The sequence below is a fragment of the Hemicordylus capensis genome, chromosome 1 (assembly GCF_027244095.1).
Source record: "Hemicordylus capensis ecotype Gifberg chromosome 1, rHemCap1.1.pri, whole genome shotgun sequence".
Lineage (NCBI taxonomy): Eukaryota > Metazoa > Chordata > Lepidosauria > Squamata > Cordylidae > Hemicordylus > Hemicordylus capensis.
The window spans coordinates 321,000,199-321,018,964 of NC_069657.1; positions in this window are offsets into that span (position 1 = coordinate 321,000,199).

Below are 18,766 nucleotides of genomic sequence, written 5' to 3' on the forward strand. Positions count from 1 at the left end.
AATATGGTCCGACACTCTAACAGGGATCCTGGTAAGGGAAAGGTTATTCTTATAGACCACAGCCACTCCATATCCCCGCCCACGGTCCCTCACCCGCTCCTCAGCAGAGTAGCCTGGAGAAATAAGCTGGGATCACACTGGGCCCCCATTCTCCCCCAGCCAAGTCTCTGTAATACATACCAGGTCGGCACCTTCATCCAGAATCAAAGCATGGATGGTTTCTGATTTGTTCTGGACCGACCTGGCATTACAAAGGAGCAAGGTGAGGTTCCAAGGATGATCAGCACTGCTCCCCAAGGTGAAAGAGCTGGCAGGACAGCCGGAAGGGGAAACAGCTATTAGATTTCCAAGTCTCCTTCCCCTGTAATGGCCCACTGACCTGCCAACGTTACTTCTGTTCCCCACCACGACCAGAATGGCTGCCCCACAGTCAGTGGACACGCCCTCTGTCTCTCCATCTCCAGTTAAGCCCAGACACATTCTAAGAATGTCTCACCCAGGACAAATTAAAACAGAAGCTCCACTATTAAATGCCCCCCCCCATATATAAATACCTAGGCCAAGAGACCTGGCCCTCGCCCTCGCTATCCCCCGAAGTGGCTCCCCCAAAGGGCGACCCCTTATATAAGACTGCAGCCTTGGTAAGGTTATGGAAAGTAACCTCTTGGCTTATTATTTAAAAACAATGAAACATGGATAAACATCTATCTTTTAAATGTTTTTTGGGGGAAGTCTAAAATTTAAGAAAATAAAAATAAAGTTTAAAAATAGCACATGATACTTTCATTATGAGCAATTTACACGCAAAGTGCTGTAAAATCACTATATCATGGAGTTATAAACCTAATGTATGTATCTAAACTTAGGCTCCATTTAAAATCCAGGCCTGATTTATGAAAAGGCTTCAATGGGCTTTTCATCAGGCTCCCTGTTACTAGATGTTATACTCAGAAATGGGAAAAAATGTACTTGAAGGTACAAGGTGAAGCCTGTGTTGTGCATAATGTAAAAATGCAAATGGGGGGAAAATCACAGCCTAAATAGAAATTCTGAACTGCATGCTCAATCAGAACTTCAGTGATGTGGTACCTGGTGACCTTCTGCTAGGTGATGAGTACAGCTGAGCAACGCCATGCATTATACATTCTCATATACGCCTTTAGGCGTCTTTTCCCAAGTGTCCATCAAATGCGAACTTGCACTGAAAAATAAGAGTGCATCACAATTACCTGTATATAATGCTCATGGTCAACCTCTTGGATGCCTATTTTAACTTGATAAATGTTTATTTAAAGCAGTTTGAAGATGTATTAAAAGCAATTGCTAGCAAGAAAGTTAATACAGGAGGCCTTGGATTATCACAGGAGTTACAGTGTAGAGCTCACTGCAGCATCTCACTGCATGGTTGCTATTTCTCCACAGCCAATTGCTTAAATTAAAAATCCAAGTAAACCTTGCAAGAGAAAATAGAGGATGAAGGGACTTCTCTTGACCTTCCCAAGGGAGATCTATGGGAGGCATAGGTGTCTGTGGAGGTGGGGAATCGGGTTAAGGAGGCAGTTACCCCCTTGATTCATTGCTGGATAACTGTGGATCAGCAGTATGCATATACTTTGCCACAATGTGGCCAGAAGAAATTAGGGGTGTGCACGGAACTGGCTGGTCTGGTTTGTTTCAAGTCTGAACTGGATCCGAACAGGACCGGGCCAGTTAGATCCAGCACCCCCTTCAGTCGGGGGGGGGGGTATGCGAGTTGCATGTTTTATTAATAATAATAATTTTTTAAAAAAAATGTACCTCCTCTGGGGGAGCTATCTGAGGTGGCAGCGGGGGGTGGGGGGTATCCACGGTGGTTCCCCCTTCCTCTGCCAGCCTCCCTCACTTCTTCAGCTGCTTTTTGTCCTTTCTCCCTCATGGCCATTTTGGAGGCCTCTGTGTGGCTGATTTCTGAAGAAAGGGAGGCCGGAGGGGGGAGGGGGAACCTCCGTGGACACACCCCCCTGCCACCATGGACAACTCCCCTGCAGGAGGTAAGTTTTTTTTTTAATTAAAAATTTTTAAAAATCGTGAACCCCCAGGGGGGTTTAGTCTGGGGTCGGACTGAACAGGTGGTGGTTCAGTTCAACCCTGAACAGTCGAACTGAACCGGTTCAACGTCGAACACAGTCGATGTTGAACCTGTTTGCACATCCCTAGAAGAAATCTCGTGGATGCCCTTGATTAGTACATGAGCCAGCTGGGGTGGTCGGCACCATCTGGAGGAAACGAATACTGATTGCAATTTCTGACAGGGTCTGAACACCTAGAGATGGAAAATAGGTGATAGCATTGCAATTTTATTTATTTATTTATTTAGTTAGTTAGTTAGTTAGTTAGTTAGTTAGTTAGTTATTATGCCACCTCACCCAGGAGGCTCTAGGCGGTTCACAAATACCTTCAACTTCCAATGTGTCTTCATGCTTTCATTATCCAGACCAACAGGCCTGCAGCAGCAAACTTTGTCATGGTATTTTAAAAGCTTAAACAAAATTAAAACACAAAAACGACTACAAATTTTTATCGATGTTGTCAGAGGAACGAGCATGAGAATTGGCCGAAACGTCCTCCAAAGACATTCCATGGAGAGATTACAATGGTTTGTTCATGGTTACCTTGACCCTGACCCTAATTCTTTCGTCTGTGCAAAAATGACTGCAAATTTACCCTAATTGTTTGGGAGTAGGGATAAAGAAAGGGTGATAATACAGAGAAAGTAGGGATGTTCAGAACATTGCAATGGCAAAACGTTTCAACTCAAAACAGGCCATTTTGAGAGTTTGGAGCTGGAAACAAAACACCCTCTCTTTTAAAAGAGCCTGTTTTGAGCTCGGAACTAAAAAAAACCTTAGGGCTGTGCACAAAGCTTTTAGGAGCCTCTATTTCAAGGTGCCAAAATGCTTTGAGCTGCACTAGCCAAATCATTTTGGTGGGGGCAAGTGATTGCTTTAACAGGAGGGAGGCAAGTCTTACCTGCCCCCTTGCTGCCCCAGTGCTGTGCTGTTCATGTTAAGCATCGTGTGGATGCCATCTTGAGTGGTCAGCATAGTGTTGCTGAGCTTACCACACAAGACAGCATCCACACATGAACAGATGCCATTTACTGGCTGCCACAGGCTGCCACATTACAATGCTGCCACAGGCTGCTGAGAACAGGGAACCTCCTGTTCCCAAGCAAGAAGCAGCTCCGGCATGGCTTTAAAGCACAGATAGGGGGCTACTTAAAATGGGGGAGTGGGGGAGTAATGGAAGGACAGGTAAGATCTGCCTCCCTCCTGTTAAAGCAACCACTCTCTGCCTCTCCAGATGTGCACAAAAAACTTCATGCACATCCCTGAAAACAACCCCCATTTCAATCAAAACATTTCAATGTTTATCGAAACATTGAATTTTTTTTAATTGAAATGGGGGTTGTTTTCATAGGGCTCCTATGGGGTTCTGGAGAAAGGTTAGAAATTGATTTAAAATGCTGGAGATGGAGTTACATTGCATCGACATTTTGCACCAATGATCCTAATGACCACTAGGGGCATTGGGAGCAGAGGTAGCTAGTGAGGGTCTCCTTACCTGTCCCTGCTTGCCTCTGCTCTATGACCCCTGCTTTGACTCCTCAGGTACTTCCTGTAGTTAGTCTTCCTGTCCTCCTAGAGAGAAGATGGAAACATCTCTCTCACACACGCGCACCCCCCACCTATTCATTATGTAGCTGATAGATAGGATAAGTCTTCCTTATCTCAAATGTACTTCACCAATAAATCAATTAAGTTTAGACTCTACAGTGATCTCCATGCATGTTACTTAAATAGCTGCAACAAATAACTCTGCACTCTGTAACTGGAGTGGTAGCTTCCTTGGTGCTTTGCTAAATAATCACAAACCCCAGTATAAAATAGTCTGCTTGCCCATTTCTTTTGTGTGTTTGGTGGTATGTAGCACCCATCATGCCCTACCAGCCAACCCACTTTGGTATCCCTAGGAGTTACCCACAGGGAACAATGGGGTGTTTCATGTTCCCCCGTTGTTTTCTATGGCCAAAACACTTGAAACGTTTCAAGCTGCTTCACTGAAACAGCCAGCTCAACTGCTGTTTTGACAAAATGTTTCAGCCATTTTGTGTTTTGTTTTGAGCTTGAATCAAAATGCAAAATCTGTTTTGTGCTCATTCCTACCAAGAAGCTGAAAGTGCAACAATGCTATCACCTATTTTCCATCTCTGGGGTGGGGGAGACATTGCCAAAAATCACAATGAGCATTTTTGTCCCCAAGATAGTACTGATGGTCAGAATGCCTGAAAGCATCTATTCTCCTTGAAATGACATGGAAGTGCTCGCTCGGGCTCTTCAGGGCTCGAGGCCATGCACAAAGGGGGGTTGGCCTGGAGCGCCGAAGAGCCCGACCGAGCACTTCCCTGTCATTTCAGACAGTGCTTCCTGCCTGAATGCACCTATTATCCCTTTCTCTCCCTCGAATAGATTCTTTCAGGAAGCAAATGCTGCCTGAGAAGGATGGGCAAGCACTGGCTCAGGGCTCTTAGTAGCCCAGGCGAGGGCAGGGGGATTTCATTTCATTTCATTTGAGGCTCTTCCGGAGCCTGAGCCATGCCCCCCTGGGGGTTTCAGTGGCCCTTACCATTGGTGGCCTGAGTTCTTTGAACCCGTTCGCACAATGGTGGCTATGCCCCTGACTTCAGCCTTGGTATCTCTTTTCCTAGAAATTAACACTTCTGATCATTCTACCTTAGTCTGAAATTATCAGACAATGTGGAATCTTTTCCACTATCCCCTTCATACTGAAAATTATGGGATGTAGCAATAGAATTACTTAGTCCAAAAACTGTTACACAGCATATGGTTCAAACATCAGCTGTTGAGGATTTTTCAAAGCCGTTATTCACACTTTCTCTCTTCATTTTGGAATGCGCACAGTGCTCACTGGAGAATTTGATTGTGTTTGTGGCCTGATAAAGACAAAATGTCTTCCATTACTTCCAACCCTTCCCTCAGGGCTAAGCTGCTGTCAGATTTATGTTTTTATCTTGTCTTCATTGTCATCTGCAGACAACTCATCCATGTGGGTAACATTGTTCTTTTTCAAATCTGCCATTGTCTCATTCCCTGTGTCTTTGTCTCTTATAATTTATAATATGCTTTGCTTGACTCACATATTTCTATGCATTTTGAGTTCTAGGCTTCTAGGCTTTCTTAGCCAGGACTTACAAACATAATTTAAAGCATCTGTAGCAAGAAAGGAGTTGAGCTCATTAAGGAGAGCAATTATACCACATGTTTATTCACTATTTTGAAACATATCTTTTAAAACAGGAAATTTAACTGGAAATTCATCATTACAAAGGTGTTGGGATGCACAAAAGTAGCAATAGCTCAGGAAAATATGCTACAGTGTTAACACCTCTGTTATTGTGAGGTCAAGTCATTGGAACATTGGTCATTGACCAACATCCAGATTAATGAATTGCTGGTGCAGCCAATGCACAGCACACACTATGAAGGAGTAATAATTTTAGTCAATCTTCCCTTCTCTCTGTAGCCATTTGCAACTTCTGAAACTATGTCCTTAAAGACTTGTGATCCTCAGGGACATATGTTTAGGAGTCATAGTGGGTTGCAGAGGGGAGATGGACAAACAATTTCCCATCCTCTGTAGCACATACAGAACCACTGAGCACACACATGCTCCATTATGTCTGGATGTTGGCCATTGTATTTTGATTGTCACATGTTGCCCTTAAACCAGGCAATACAGTGACTTAAATGTACATTCAAATTATTTTCCAAATCTCCTGCATGAAAAATATTCAGGTGAGATGCAAAAAGTAGAATAAATGCTCAAAATTCATTTTTTAACATCAGTTATTAAAAGGCTTGCTGAGTATGAAGGAACAAAAATGCTGTCATGTCCAGTTCCCCACTACAGGTCAGGTTCATCCTTATGCCTGCTCCCATCCTTGTGATAGATCATCAAATGGGAATCTAGAAAAGCATCTACATAGGTTGGAGGAAGGGGGTAGGAGTGTGCACAAAACTGGAAAGCCGGGTTTGGTTCGAGTAGATTGAACTGTGCACACTAGAGCCAAGTCTGATTCTGTGCAGACTAGAGATGGGCCTGGTCCAGTACTGTGCACACTAGAGCTGGGCCTGCTCCAGCTTGAGTCCAAACTGGTTTGATCCTGGCTCAGGGATGGGGGATTTGTTTAAAAACAAAAAAGGTGGACATACCGCCATTGTGGAGCTTCAGGGAGTGCTGCTGCGGGCACAGGGGTGTCTGCTGAGGTTCCCCATCCCCTGCCAGCCTCTCCTGGTCTCCAATGGCCCATTCTGGGCCATTTTCCTTTTGTTCCAGGCCTTTGTGTACTAGCGGTGGTCATTTTGAGTTGTGACCCAGCCATGCAGGTGGCCAGTGCACATGCATGGCAGCCTCCAAAATGGCTGCCATCAGAGCACAGAGACCCGGAATGGGCCGAAAATGGGCTGAAAGTGACCGTTGGGGACTGGGGGGAGCCTGGCGGGGGGAGAAGGAACTTTAGCAGACCACCCTCCCTGTGGCCACGGCAGCACCCCCCAAAGTCCCACAATGGTGGTAAGTCCACCATTGTTTAATTAAAAAACAAACAAACACCTGAACCAGCTCAGTGGGTTTGACCCTGAGCCGAGCTGGGCCAGTTCGAGTGTGAATTGACTTGACCTCAAGCCAGCTCGCACATCCCTAGAAGGGGGAATTTTGTAATTGCCTCTGTAATTAAACTTTTAGGCATTGATTGTAGCACATGAATCCCAAATTCTGTTCCTGAATTCAAAGCAGCATCTCTCTTAGTTCTGCTAAAATGGCTCACTGAGGACTGCAATAATGCCATATTAAAATTAATTCTCAATTTCTCTTGTCATATGTAAATAGGTCTGCCAACTCAGGGGGTGGGGGGAGAGAGAGAGAGAAAGTGGGAGAGGGAGTGAGTTCATGCATACATTCATTGACATCTATGGAAGCTTTAGTTACTTTTTGACTAAAACTTAAGCTATGCTAAATATATGTCTGGGAAGTATAACTTTCTGATTAGAATTGCTTCAAAGCAGCCAGGTGTCAGCCTTGCAGCTAAAGAATATCAAGGCAAGGCAAGGCAATGTAACATAGTATTGAAAGTATGTGAAGTACTGAGAGATTTGCAACTTGCATACAAAAAAAGAAAATGGATGTGAAAAGTCTACTGGTACAGTTATTCCCAAAGATTGTCAGACAAATGAATGTGTGGTTTTCTCTAACAATTTGAGATACGTCAAACATTTCAACACTATCATATATACCATGTTTTTAAAATCATTCCATATCTCAATTGTATACATTTATGGACAGTAAAATGTTCATTGGTGAAGTCATTACTTGGCCTTGTGGATATTCTGTATGCCTCATAAACATTTATTTCTGTTTCATTTTCCTTTTTGCCTTTGAGATTATTTTTGTTCAAGAGAAAAAAAATGAGTGCAGTGCTTTGTGTCCTGCAATAAGACTACATATTTCCATATTGTTTGATGCTCCTAGTAACATATTTATGATCTTTAGATCTATGTAAATCACAAGTAGTTCAATATATAATAATGGGTATCTGGGCAAGTGATATTAATATAATTTTTAAACTGTAATTTAATTGTGAAAGCAACAGTGATTTCAACATGTTTTTAAGCTTTTTTAAATGCTTGTCTCAATTATGGAGGAAAATGACAAGTCTCTATCTTGTGGCCAATCATATACCCATCTTGAGCAAATTATTCCCTACTAACAAATAAATAGTATAATCTGCATACTGTGTATAATTACTCTTAACAATTTGTAAAAAGCATGCCTGGAAATGGTGTGAAAATAGATAATCTTCACTGAAATGTTACACAGAAAAAAGGAAGCTAAATCTGTAAAGAAGACTGTTAAATGGTTCGAATGCTATACTGAAGTTATAATTGGTTGTTACTAATATATCTCTAATCCTTTCAAGTTGACATGGCATACTGCCTTCAAACTCAACTTCCTCTAAAGCATTAGATTTGTCATATCAAATAAAAGTTCTCTGATGGCATTTTTAAGTCATTAAGATGGCAGCTTCAAGTACTTCCTTATTTTGTTTTGCTTCCTCTCCATTGATTACAATGTTGTGACGAAGATGAAAAATAAATTTCTTTTCACTAACAACTTTGACTTCATATTTGCAAACATTGATTTTGTCTCCCTTTGAGAGTTTTAGTGGTGTTCAGGATGGTTTGAAACAGGGGTAGAGAGGCAGTCATCTAGGCACCCTGTGCTCACAGCAACACAGACTCTAACAATATTGATTCACTATGGGGAGGGGACTATAGAGACAGCTCTGGTGGGATGGTTAAACATTGTCATGTTTGGCTGGCAAAAGCTAGATAGAAAATGCATCATTGGAGCTCCCACAAATAATTCTTGCTCTGGGCCCTGTAAACGCTAGAGACAGCTCTGGTGGTGTTACAAAATAGGACAAGGCCACGTGTTTTAACGTAGATTTCTATGGAAAGAATCTTCACCTTATAGCAGAGTTTCCCAACCTGTGGTACTTCAGATTTTGCTGAACGACAACTCCCATAATCCCATCAATAATTTGTAGCAGGGTATTATGGGAATTGTAGTTCTGCAATATCTGGAGTACTACAGGTCGGGAACCCTTGCCTTATAGCATATTCACAAATTATATTTTTCTTTTGCTCTGCAAGCGTTGTACATTCTAGTGTCAATGATGTACACCACATTACCAAATTTCTCTCCAGACTTCAGCTGATGTCAGCAATGAGACACATGGGAAGGAGTGGCCAAAATTATCCCATTAAGAACTACTCAGGTTGCTACTAGGCATGTTCAGAATGGTCTGAGTTCAGAACGTTCCAACTTGAAATGGGCCATTTCACATGACCCAAGCATGTCAATTGTCCCATTCAGCATGCTGTTCTGAGCTTGGAATGGAATGATCCTGTTCTGAGTTGGAATGTTCCGAGTGTTCTGAGTACCATTTTGGACTCTTGTGCATCTGCACATCTCCTGCAACATCTATGCATGTGCAGCAGGCATTTGCACGGTCAGCACCACCATGCAAATGGCTGCTACGCATGTGTGGAGGCCATGCGCAGAGGCTAGAAGAATGTCATTTTTTTTAGTCCAACATGGTGCTCGGAACACTTTGAGTGTTCTGAGCTCAGCCAGTTCTTCCAACAGAGAGGCTATTCCCATGATCGCCCAAAAACGGGCTAAGGGAGCCAAGCCTGCTTTTGGACAATTGTGTGCTGCAACAGGAGCTGCATGGCTCCTGGCAGCAAGCCATGTTAAATTCTCCTCCCCTTAAACAAGGTTAATGAAGCGATCACTCCATTAACCTTGGTTTTTGCTAGTGTGTAACGGCACACGGCAACACACAAGTAGACCCCAGACCGGGAGGCTGCAAGCAGCCTCCCGGGCTCAGGGGGTCTCTTCAGGATGCTTGCTCACGCATGTGGGGCATCCTGGAACTTCCAGGGGCCTCACAGCCCCCGATCCCAGCAGCCCCCACTGGCTCCATGATGGAGCCAGCAGGCATGTGGGCAGCTGATCCAGCCACCCAGCTACAAGCGTGTGCTCATCTGCAGGGAGAGCGGGCTAAGCCTGCTTTCCCCGCAGCACCCCATCAGGCGCTTTGCACGTGTTGTGTGAAGTGCCTCAGAATGTTCTGGGCATTTGCAGTCCATTCCAAATGATATTCTGCAAATATCATTCTGTGCACATCCCTAGTTGCTTCCCTGTAAAGAATCTGGTATGTGGCAAGTCACAATTCATATCATACCAGTGTCCTGACAAAGTAAACTTTAGCCAGATATCAGTAATCTGGAGACCTGATCATAAGATATGCAACAAGGACAAATGCATACTACTTAGGAACATGTGATTCCATAAAGAAGAGAGACCATTGGATGTCCAACATTACTAAGAAAAATTTTGGAGGACCATCAGGAGATACTTTCAGAGGTCATGGTGGCTTTAGAGGAAAGGAGGAATTGCTAAAAATAACTCCTAGCAGGCAGTTAATCTACATATTGGTTGTTCATTCTATCTACTGCGGGCAGAATAAGAAGCAATGGCTTTAAAGAAAGCATATTTAGGTTATATCTTGAGGAGAAGGTGTCCTATATGAGCAACTCAGCAATACCAGGGAAAGTAGTTTCTGGAAGTTGCACAATTTGATTCCTGATGAATAGGCACTTGTGAGGAATGCTTTAGGTACAGGATATCCCATCAGGGATGGGGTTTGCCTAGATCAGGGCTGCACAACTCAAATGCCCCTGTGGGCCGGAATGACCCACAACTTGGCGTGCAGGGGCCAAGGTCAATTTTTAGCACATTATTACATTAAAATTAAAAACCTTATTAGTTACTTGTGGATCTATTCCCCCTGTCAATGGACCCATAGTTTCAACCAAGGATAGTGGCCAGAGAATAGGTCCTGTACCTACTTAGTCAGTGGGGCCCCTGGAGTGCAAGACAACCCAAAATAAATGCCAACTCCTCTCCAGTCCCTAAATTGTTGTTACTTTTAGGCTGCAATCCTAGGCACGCTTACATGGGAGGAAGACTCACTGGGTACACCAAGGGACATATTTCTGATAAAAACATGCATAGGATGGCACTATAAGGCAGTTTCCAGCTCCTATGTTGCTGCACAGGGGCCAGTAAAATAGTCACTGAGGGCCGAATCCAGTCCCCGGGCCTTATGTTGAGCAGACCTGGCCTAGATAATATATTGTGAATCCTCCTATTTATTTATTTTTTAATTCTGTGAACATCCATAAAGAATCTAGGATGAATATAATCTTTGCTTGTCTTGTTCCCGAGGGAATATCTGGCGGACCCACCCACCATTGCTTTCTTCTTGTATTTGCTTGACCTCTCAGATCTATTACTCCTAGGATTAAAAAATGAAGAGAAGACAGTCTGCAAAATATGGTGATGTTTTTATGATGCCATCTTAAAGAAGGAGCTCAGCAAAGCTTTAACAGGGATGGTTTTGTTCCTCTAGAGGAGGAATACTTTAAAGATGTGGCATGAGGTTGTTGCAGAAATGGGCACCTCACTGGGAAGGCACATGAAGGCAAGCCATTGGTCCATTATTGTGAAGCAGCACTGTGCATTATTATTATTACCCTTATCAGTGATTCCCTCTCTACTCCCATTTTGAAATGGCTTTTCTGGTCTTGTCAATGGCTTTTTAAATTATTTCAATGGCTTTATTGTTATTTTATTCATGGCATAAAAGCTTACAGCATTCCATGACAAACAGCAAATAAAAGGAAGCCGCAGATAGCTCACGGTGCTATTTGTGTGTACTGACAGCAGCTCTCTTTCAAACAAGCACTGGCAAGAAGCCATAGACCTGAATGGATTTGTTAGCTTTTATTTATTAAAATACTCATACTATATATTAACTTCCATTGTGCAGTATTTATTGTTATTTGCCTGAAAACAGGAACTGAGCATCCTGAGAAAGACAGCTGAGAAAGCACACTGAGAGATGGTCAAGTTTAATGGTACCTAATCTGATTATCTTGGTTATTAGTGCTTACGCTTTGTGGTTCTCAGCTCACAACATTATTTACCAACAAGCCCTTCTTTGGATGAGAAGTCTGCTTGAACCACATAGGGGGGGAAATATTGTAAGGATAGAAATTGGTGTCAGCTATTAGTACTATACCCCTTTGCTTAGTGAGGTGCAAGTTCAGATTAGAGGATCATGGATGCCCATCATCATGTTAGCGAAATCATGAGTGAGCTGGACATTGTGATTTTCAAGCTATTTTCCCCTCCCAAAGGAGAGTTCAGCCCTTTGCTAGAATTGGCCATGTTCATTCCTGGATATAGTAAAGTACTCATACCGATTTACATTGACTTTCTGATATTTGGAAGTTATACTACATCTCAGCAGTCAACCACTAAATGTTTTCAACATAAGAACAGCCCTGCTGGATCAGGCCCAAGGCCCATCAAGTCCAGCATCCTGTTTCACACAGTGGCCCACCAGGTGCCACTGGAAGCCACAGGCAGGAGTTGAGGGCGTGCCCTCTCTCCTGCCATTACTCCCCTGCAACTGGTACTCAAAGGCATCCTGCTGGTAGCCATTGATAGCCATTGATAGACATCCGACTGGTAGCCATTGATAGACCTCTCCTCCATGAAGTCATCCAAACCCCTCTTAAAGCCATCCAGGTTGTTGGCTGTCACAACATCCTGTGGCAGAGAGTTCCACAAGTGGATCACGTGTTGTGTGAAAAAGTTGGTCCTAGACCTCCTGGCAATCAATTTCATGGAGTGAACCCTGGTTCTAGTGTTGTGTGAGAGGGAAAAGAATCTCTCTCTCCACTTTCTCTACACCATACATGATTTTATAGACCTCTATCATGTCTCCCCGCAGTTGTCTTTTTTCTAAACTAAAAAGTCCCAGGTGTTGTAGTCTTGCCTCATAAGAAAGCTGCTCTAGGCCCCTGATCATCTTGGTTGCCCTCTTCTGTACCTTTTCCAGTTCTACAATCTCCTTTTTTAGATGTGGTGACCAGAATTGTACGCAGTACTCCAAGTGTGGTCGCACCATCGTTTTGTATAAGGGCATTGTCATATTAGCCGTTTTATTTTCATTCCCCTTCCTAATGATCCCTAGCAGGGAATTTGCCTTTTTCACAGCTGCCGCACATTGAGTCGACACTTTCAACGAGCTGTCCACCACGACCCCAAGATCCCTCTCCTGGTCAGTCACTGACAGCCCACATCCCATCCGCATATACTTGAAGTTGAGGTTTTTCATTCCAATGTGCATCACCTTACACTTGCTAACATTGAACCGCATTTGCCACTTTGTTGCCCACTCCCCCAATCTGGAGAGATCCTTTGGAGCTCCTCACAATCCGTTTTGGATTTCACTACCCAGAAGAGTTTGGTATCATCTGCAAATTTGGTCACCTCGCTGCTTACCCCTGCTTCTAGATCATTTATGAATAAATTAAAGAGCACCAGTCCCAGTACAGATCCCTGGGGGACCCCACTTCTTACTTCCCTCCTTTGTGAAAACTCTCCATTTATACCTACCCTCTGTTTCCTGTCTTTCAACATCTATGAGAGCATATATATTCCCCTCAGGGGATGGAGCTGCTCTGGGAAGAGCAGAAGGTTTCAAGTTCCCTCCCTAGCTTCTCTAAAATAGGGCTGAGAGAGACCATTGGTCTATCTAGTTCAGTATTGTCTTCACAGACTGCCAGTGGCTTTTCCAAGGTTGCAGGCAGGAATCTGACTCAGTATATGGCAGCTTCCTATGTCCCTATGTTCCTAGCTATAATAAATGCCCCTCAGTGAGAAGTGGAACATACCTTCATTATGTATATCTCTCTAAGATATACTCGTGGCTAAATCCATGCATGGCAGCTCTCGTGAGAGTTTGGAGAACTGCCGGATAGCCACAGGTGGAAGGGAAGAAAATGGTGGTGGCGGCTGCGACAACTGCCGGCTAGCTGGCTAACTGGCCAGCAGGGCGGGGTGGCACCCCAAACAGCAACGGTGGTGTGGGTGGGCAGAAGGAGGTGACAGGGACAGACAAGTGACAGGGATGGGCAGGCGATGGGCAGAAGGAGGCAGCAACAATGGGTGGGCGGGGGAAAGAAGAAGGCAGCAATGGTTGGGCAGGAAGGGGAAGGAGGAGGCAGCAATGGGTGGGTGGGAGGGGAAAGAGGGAGGTGGCAATGGGTGGGTGGGCGAGTGAAAAAACGGCGACAGCAGCGGGGGGGGGGGGGCACGGGGACAAATGACAAACTAGAGGCGCAGACCCGGCTCAGCTAGTATATGGTAATTTTAATATGTGAAAAATAAGTATATGGAATGGGTGTGGGCCCCTTCATCCCAGAGGAGGCAGTTCCACAGAATATGGAACTTACATGTTCCCACTGCACCATGCCTGCAAATACTGACAGCACTTGGAGTGCGACTGAACCAACTGTTTTTTGCTATTACAGTTGCCCTCATTGCACATGAGACAATCTTCCTGTCCCACTCTTCCCTCACAGGCATAGCTTTTTGGCCTAAGGCAGCTTGCAACTTCACATTCACCTGCTTCACAGACTCCTCCTTCTCTTGGCTGGTGTGTGTCATTATGGCCGGACATGAGTATTTTTCTCTAGGCCAAGGTTGCACAACTTCGGCACTCCTTCTGCAGATGTTGGACTAGAACTCCCATAATATCTCACTTTTGGCCACTGGAGATAATGGGAATTGTAGCCCCTGGAGGGTGGTTGTTGTGCAGCCCTGCTCTACGATGTTCTGTGGCCAGGGAATGTTAGGGATGTGCACGGAACCACAGAGGCACGGTCCGGCACAGGGGGGAGTGTGGCTTTAAGGGTGGGGATAGTACTTACCCCTCCCACCGCTTTCCCCCCTCTGGTGCTGCACTTAAAAAAAAAAAACCCTCACACCGAGGCCAATTGCGCAGGTGTGGTGGCCTCCAAAATAGCAGCAGTGCCGGAGGGGGAAGGCCTGAACAGGCTGAAGAGCCATGAAGGGTGGCCAGTGGGGGGATGGGGAACCTCCATGGACACTTCCACCACCTCCAACAACTGTCCCGAAGGGGGTAAGTAAAATTAAAAAAAAAAGTTCGCGACCCCCCCGGAATGAACCAAACGGGGGGGGGGGGTCAAGGGGGTGCCAGACTGAACTGGCCTGGTCCAGTTTGGGTCCAGTCTGGACTTGAACCAAACCGGACCAGCTGGTTCCATGCAGACCCCTACCAGTAGCTGGGGGCTTCCCCTTGGGTGGTCTCCAGGCTGGGTTTGAATGTGGCTAGCCAACAGAGTTAACAACTGCATTTTCCTTATATGATGGCACAGTGAACCAAATGGTGCAAAGTTATGTAACATTCAGAAGTGTTTCCTTAAATAATGGACTTGACATATGTCTATAGCCCCACCAAAAGTGACAGTCATTTCCAGTCCATAAGCTCTCATAGATGGAAAAATAGTTCAAGCATGGGTATGGGCGGCATCTTTGATGTTTTAAAAGTTTCATGGTCGATGTACTATAGAATATTTGAATATGAAAAAGAAAGACCCCCGTTATCCTATATATATATATATATATATATATATATATATATATATATATATATATATATATATCCTTTCATTTTTAAGTTTTTCTTTCCTAACTGCACCTGAATACTCTAATTATGCTCTGTCTAATTGCTTAAGGCATTTTCCATCCTTGGATTTCATTGCCTATAAACATCTAGAATTCACAGAAATTAATCCTCCTTGCCATCAATCATCTGAACAGGCCTTCTCTAACCTATCTAAAAATAGATAGAGCCTTACTTGGAGTGAAAGCCACTATTCCATTTGTGATTTTAAAAGAGGTAGTGAGAAACTAATAATCCCTTCCTATATGACTTAAGGCTTCTGTGCACAATGCTGATAGATATATTTTGCTGCATTTTTCTTTTTTCCCTCCACACCTTGGGCACATACTGAAAAGTTGTATACATTATACTTCACACTCTATTCCCAGGGCCTCCGTTGGCATTATTCCATTAGTCTTGTCACTGGATCCTTACTGTGTTTCCTCAGTAGTACTTCCATTTATTTCAGTGGGATTTTAAAGACAATGTGCATAATAAGTCCAGTTCAATGGAATTTCTGGCCAATGTTCATTGGCCAGGTTGTCAGTTTGGATTACTTTAGATCCATGATTTTGAAACTGGGTGAGTTCACATACAATGTGGAACCTACTTGCAAAGTGGATAATCAATGTCTGTGACTGTCTGAACCTTACCAAGGAAGAAACCTGAGGTTCATTGGAGGCATCAAACTAAGATGTGGAACCGAGAAATGAAGTTGACATGCTGCTCACACTGAGGTGCATGTTATGACTATACCCACACTCTTCATCGATCTCTGGTTCATTTCAGGTGAGCCCGCTGTGCTTGTCATCATGACCAATGGCTGCAAAGTGGCACAGGGCAGGCTGGGATAGCAACCAGGGCCTTCCTGGGAGGCCCAGCCAGTGAACGTACCTCTGGCTCAACTCTGCTACTTCCAACAGAGATATGTGGTTGTCCACAGCACCAGCTTAAGGTTCCTTACATATCTTGGGCTGAGGGATACCTCAGGTTCCACATTATGTGCAAACCTATCCAATTCTGTGGAAGCTATGAGGGTTTCCCCAGCAAGATGATTGGAAATAGTGGACTGCTTCCTCTGAAAAACAGCTTTCCCATTACTTTAAAAAAGCCATAATATGGTTTTTAAAAAGTCACGCAATCCAACCTCAGCATTGCTCTGACTCACTAGTCTGTCCTCCTATGTCATTGAGACAAGAGACAGCGCATAGTCCTTCACTTCAACACCCCCTCGCGATGTCTCATGACTAAGTCAGTTCACAAGATTCATTTTCTCTCTCAGCTTTTCAAAGCAGGGTCTTGGTAGTGGCTTAGTGAGTATATCTGCAAGCATTTCATTTGTTGGGCAGTAGATCGGCTTGATTAGTCCATCCTTTTGCAGACTTCTCACTACATGGTACTTCACATCAATACGCCTCTTTACATCTTCCTGTTTGGAGAGCTGAATTCAGCTTTGGTTGTCTTCATACAATGGTATGGGCTGTGGTACATCTATACTGTGGTACATCTATACTCCGAGGTCGGTAAAATGAGTACCCAGAATGTTGGGGGCAATATGCTAAATCATTGTAAACCGCTTAGAGAGCTCCGGCTATAGAGCGGTATATAAATGTAAGTGCTATTGCTATTGCTATTGCTATTTCAGTAGTTGACACAGCCATTGTATCTCATGACAGCCCTGTGCAGCTGATACATATTCTGCTTCAGTGGTTGATGATGCTGTTATGTCTTGCTTGGTGCTTGAGCAGCTTATGGCTCCATCTCCATAGAAAATTATGTGACCACTGGTGGATTTCCTTTCTGTTAGGTCTCCACCCCAGTCTGCATCTACATATGCTTTGGGTTTTGGTTCACTGTTAGCTGGTAGTTTGAGGTTAAAGTGTGCAGTACCCTTTAGATACTTAACAAGTCTCTTTATCGCATTCCAGTCCTTGACTGTTGGTGATGCAGTCTTTCTGCAAAGTAAGCCTGTCTTTGATACAGCTTGCTCCTGCACGCTGTACAGGCCTTTGCATTCAGAGCCTACAAGGCAAACTTCTCCATTCTGGGTAACAACACATTGTCCATTTCTAATATACACTGAAATTCTTATTTGAATCTCTTTCTCTAAAGTCAGCTTTCTTTGTCTGATTCTTGGGACAGTTCACCACCTTGTGGCCAAATTGGTTACACAGAAAACATCTAAAGGCATTAGTCCCAGGTGGCCTCTTTCCAGGAGCAGTCTCCCTGCTGGCGGCCATGTGACCTCTCTCTCTGGACTTAGTTCCTTTGGCAATTCTCTCTGGTAGGAGAAACCCTTTTTCATTATATCAGAGTGCACAGAGGCACAACACAGCGGTATTTAGTTAGGCATGCGTGTATGCTGAGAGTAAAGTAACTTGGAGCCAGTTCAGAGTTTCAAATCAATATAAGTGGTATTTATTAGAGAACTCCATTCTAGATAGGAAAGTGAGGAGATAGGATCTCTAATCTAGCTAGCTAGCTGGATGCAGATGGATTCTGCATCTCTGCACACATGGTGCAGGGGAGAGGAGCTTGCATGTTGCAAGGTAGAAGGAAGGGAAGAGAAGGGAGAGAGGCAGGAAGTGGCTGGAAGGACGGAAGTGTCCCTGAGAGTAGCAATCTACATTCCAAAGGGATAGTGTCAGAGCAGTAGAGAAGGGATGACCAGTGTCTTGACCCTCTAGCCCTCTGACCCACTAGTCTGTCCTCCTATGTCACTGAGACAAGAGACAGTGCATAGTCCTTCACTTCCAACACTTGTTTGGTTGGAAATGGTAGTTTGAAGTGGAGGTTCACAAAACTGCCTCCAGTAATTTTTATTTATTTATTTATTTATTTATTTATTTATTTATTTATTTATTTAGCCACAACAACCTCTTCTGTGGTCTGGTCAGAGCAAGCAATTGCATTCCTGGTTGCTGGTGGGAGCCATTACCCTGAACTTCATTACCCTGAGCCCCCTGAGCAAAGCTCCAGAGTGAAGGCAGAGTGAGCACCCTGAGCAAAGCTCCAGAGTGACTTTATTCAGATCTGACAACTTCACAGCATTATGCAGCATCATTTTGAAGCAAGACAATGTTTCCTGTGGAGCTTTGAGGGGGAAAATGAGGTAAATTCTCACAATTCCTTTTGGGAAAATCTCTGTGTCTTGTGAGGGGGGGAAATGACTCCTTTCACAACTAGAAACATAATCAGAGCTCCTGCTTAGCTCACCCCACACTTACTTACTCATTCATTCATTCAGTGTATATACCACCTTTCCTAAAGTGGCTCAGGGTGGTTTACATTAAAATAAAAACACATAATAAAACAATTAAAATTTTAAAACACACACATTTAAACCAGATTAAAATTAAAACAACATATCATTAAAAGCCAGGCTAAAAAAATGGGGTTATAAAGGCTCTTCTGGAGGTCTCCAAGGAAGAAAATCCTCTCATATCCACATTCCACAGGGAATGTGTTCCATGTGACAACTGAGAAGGCCCAATCCCAGGTTACCACCTGATGAATTGGTGGCCCCCAAAGACAGATTCC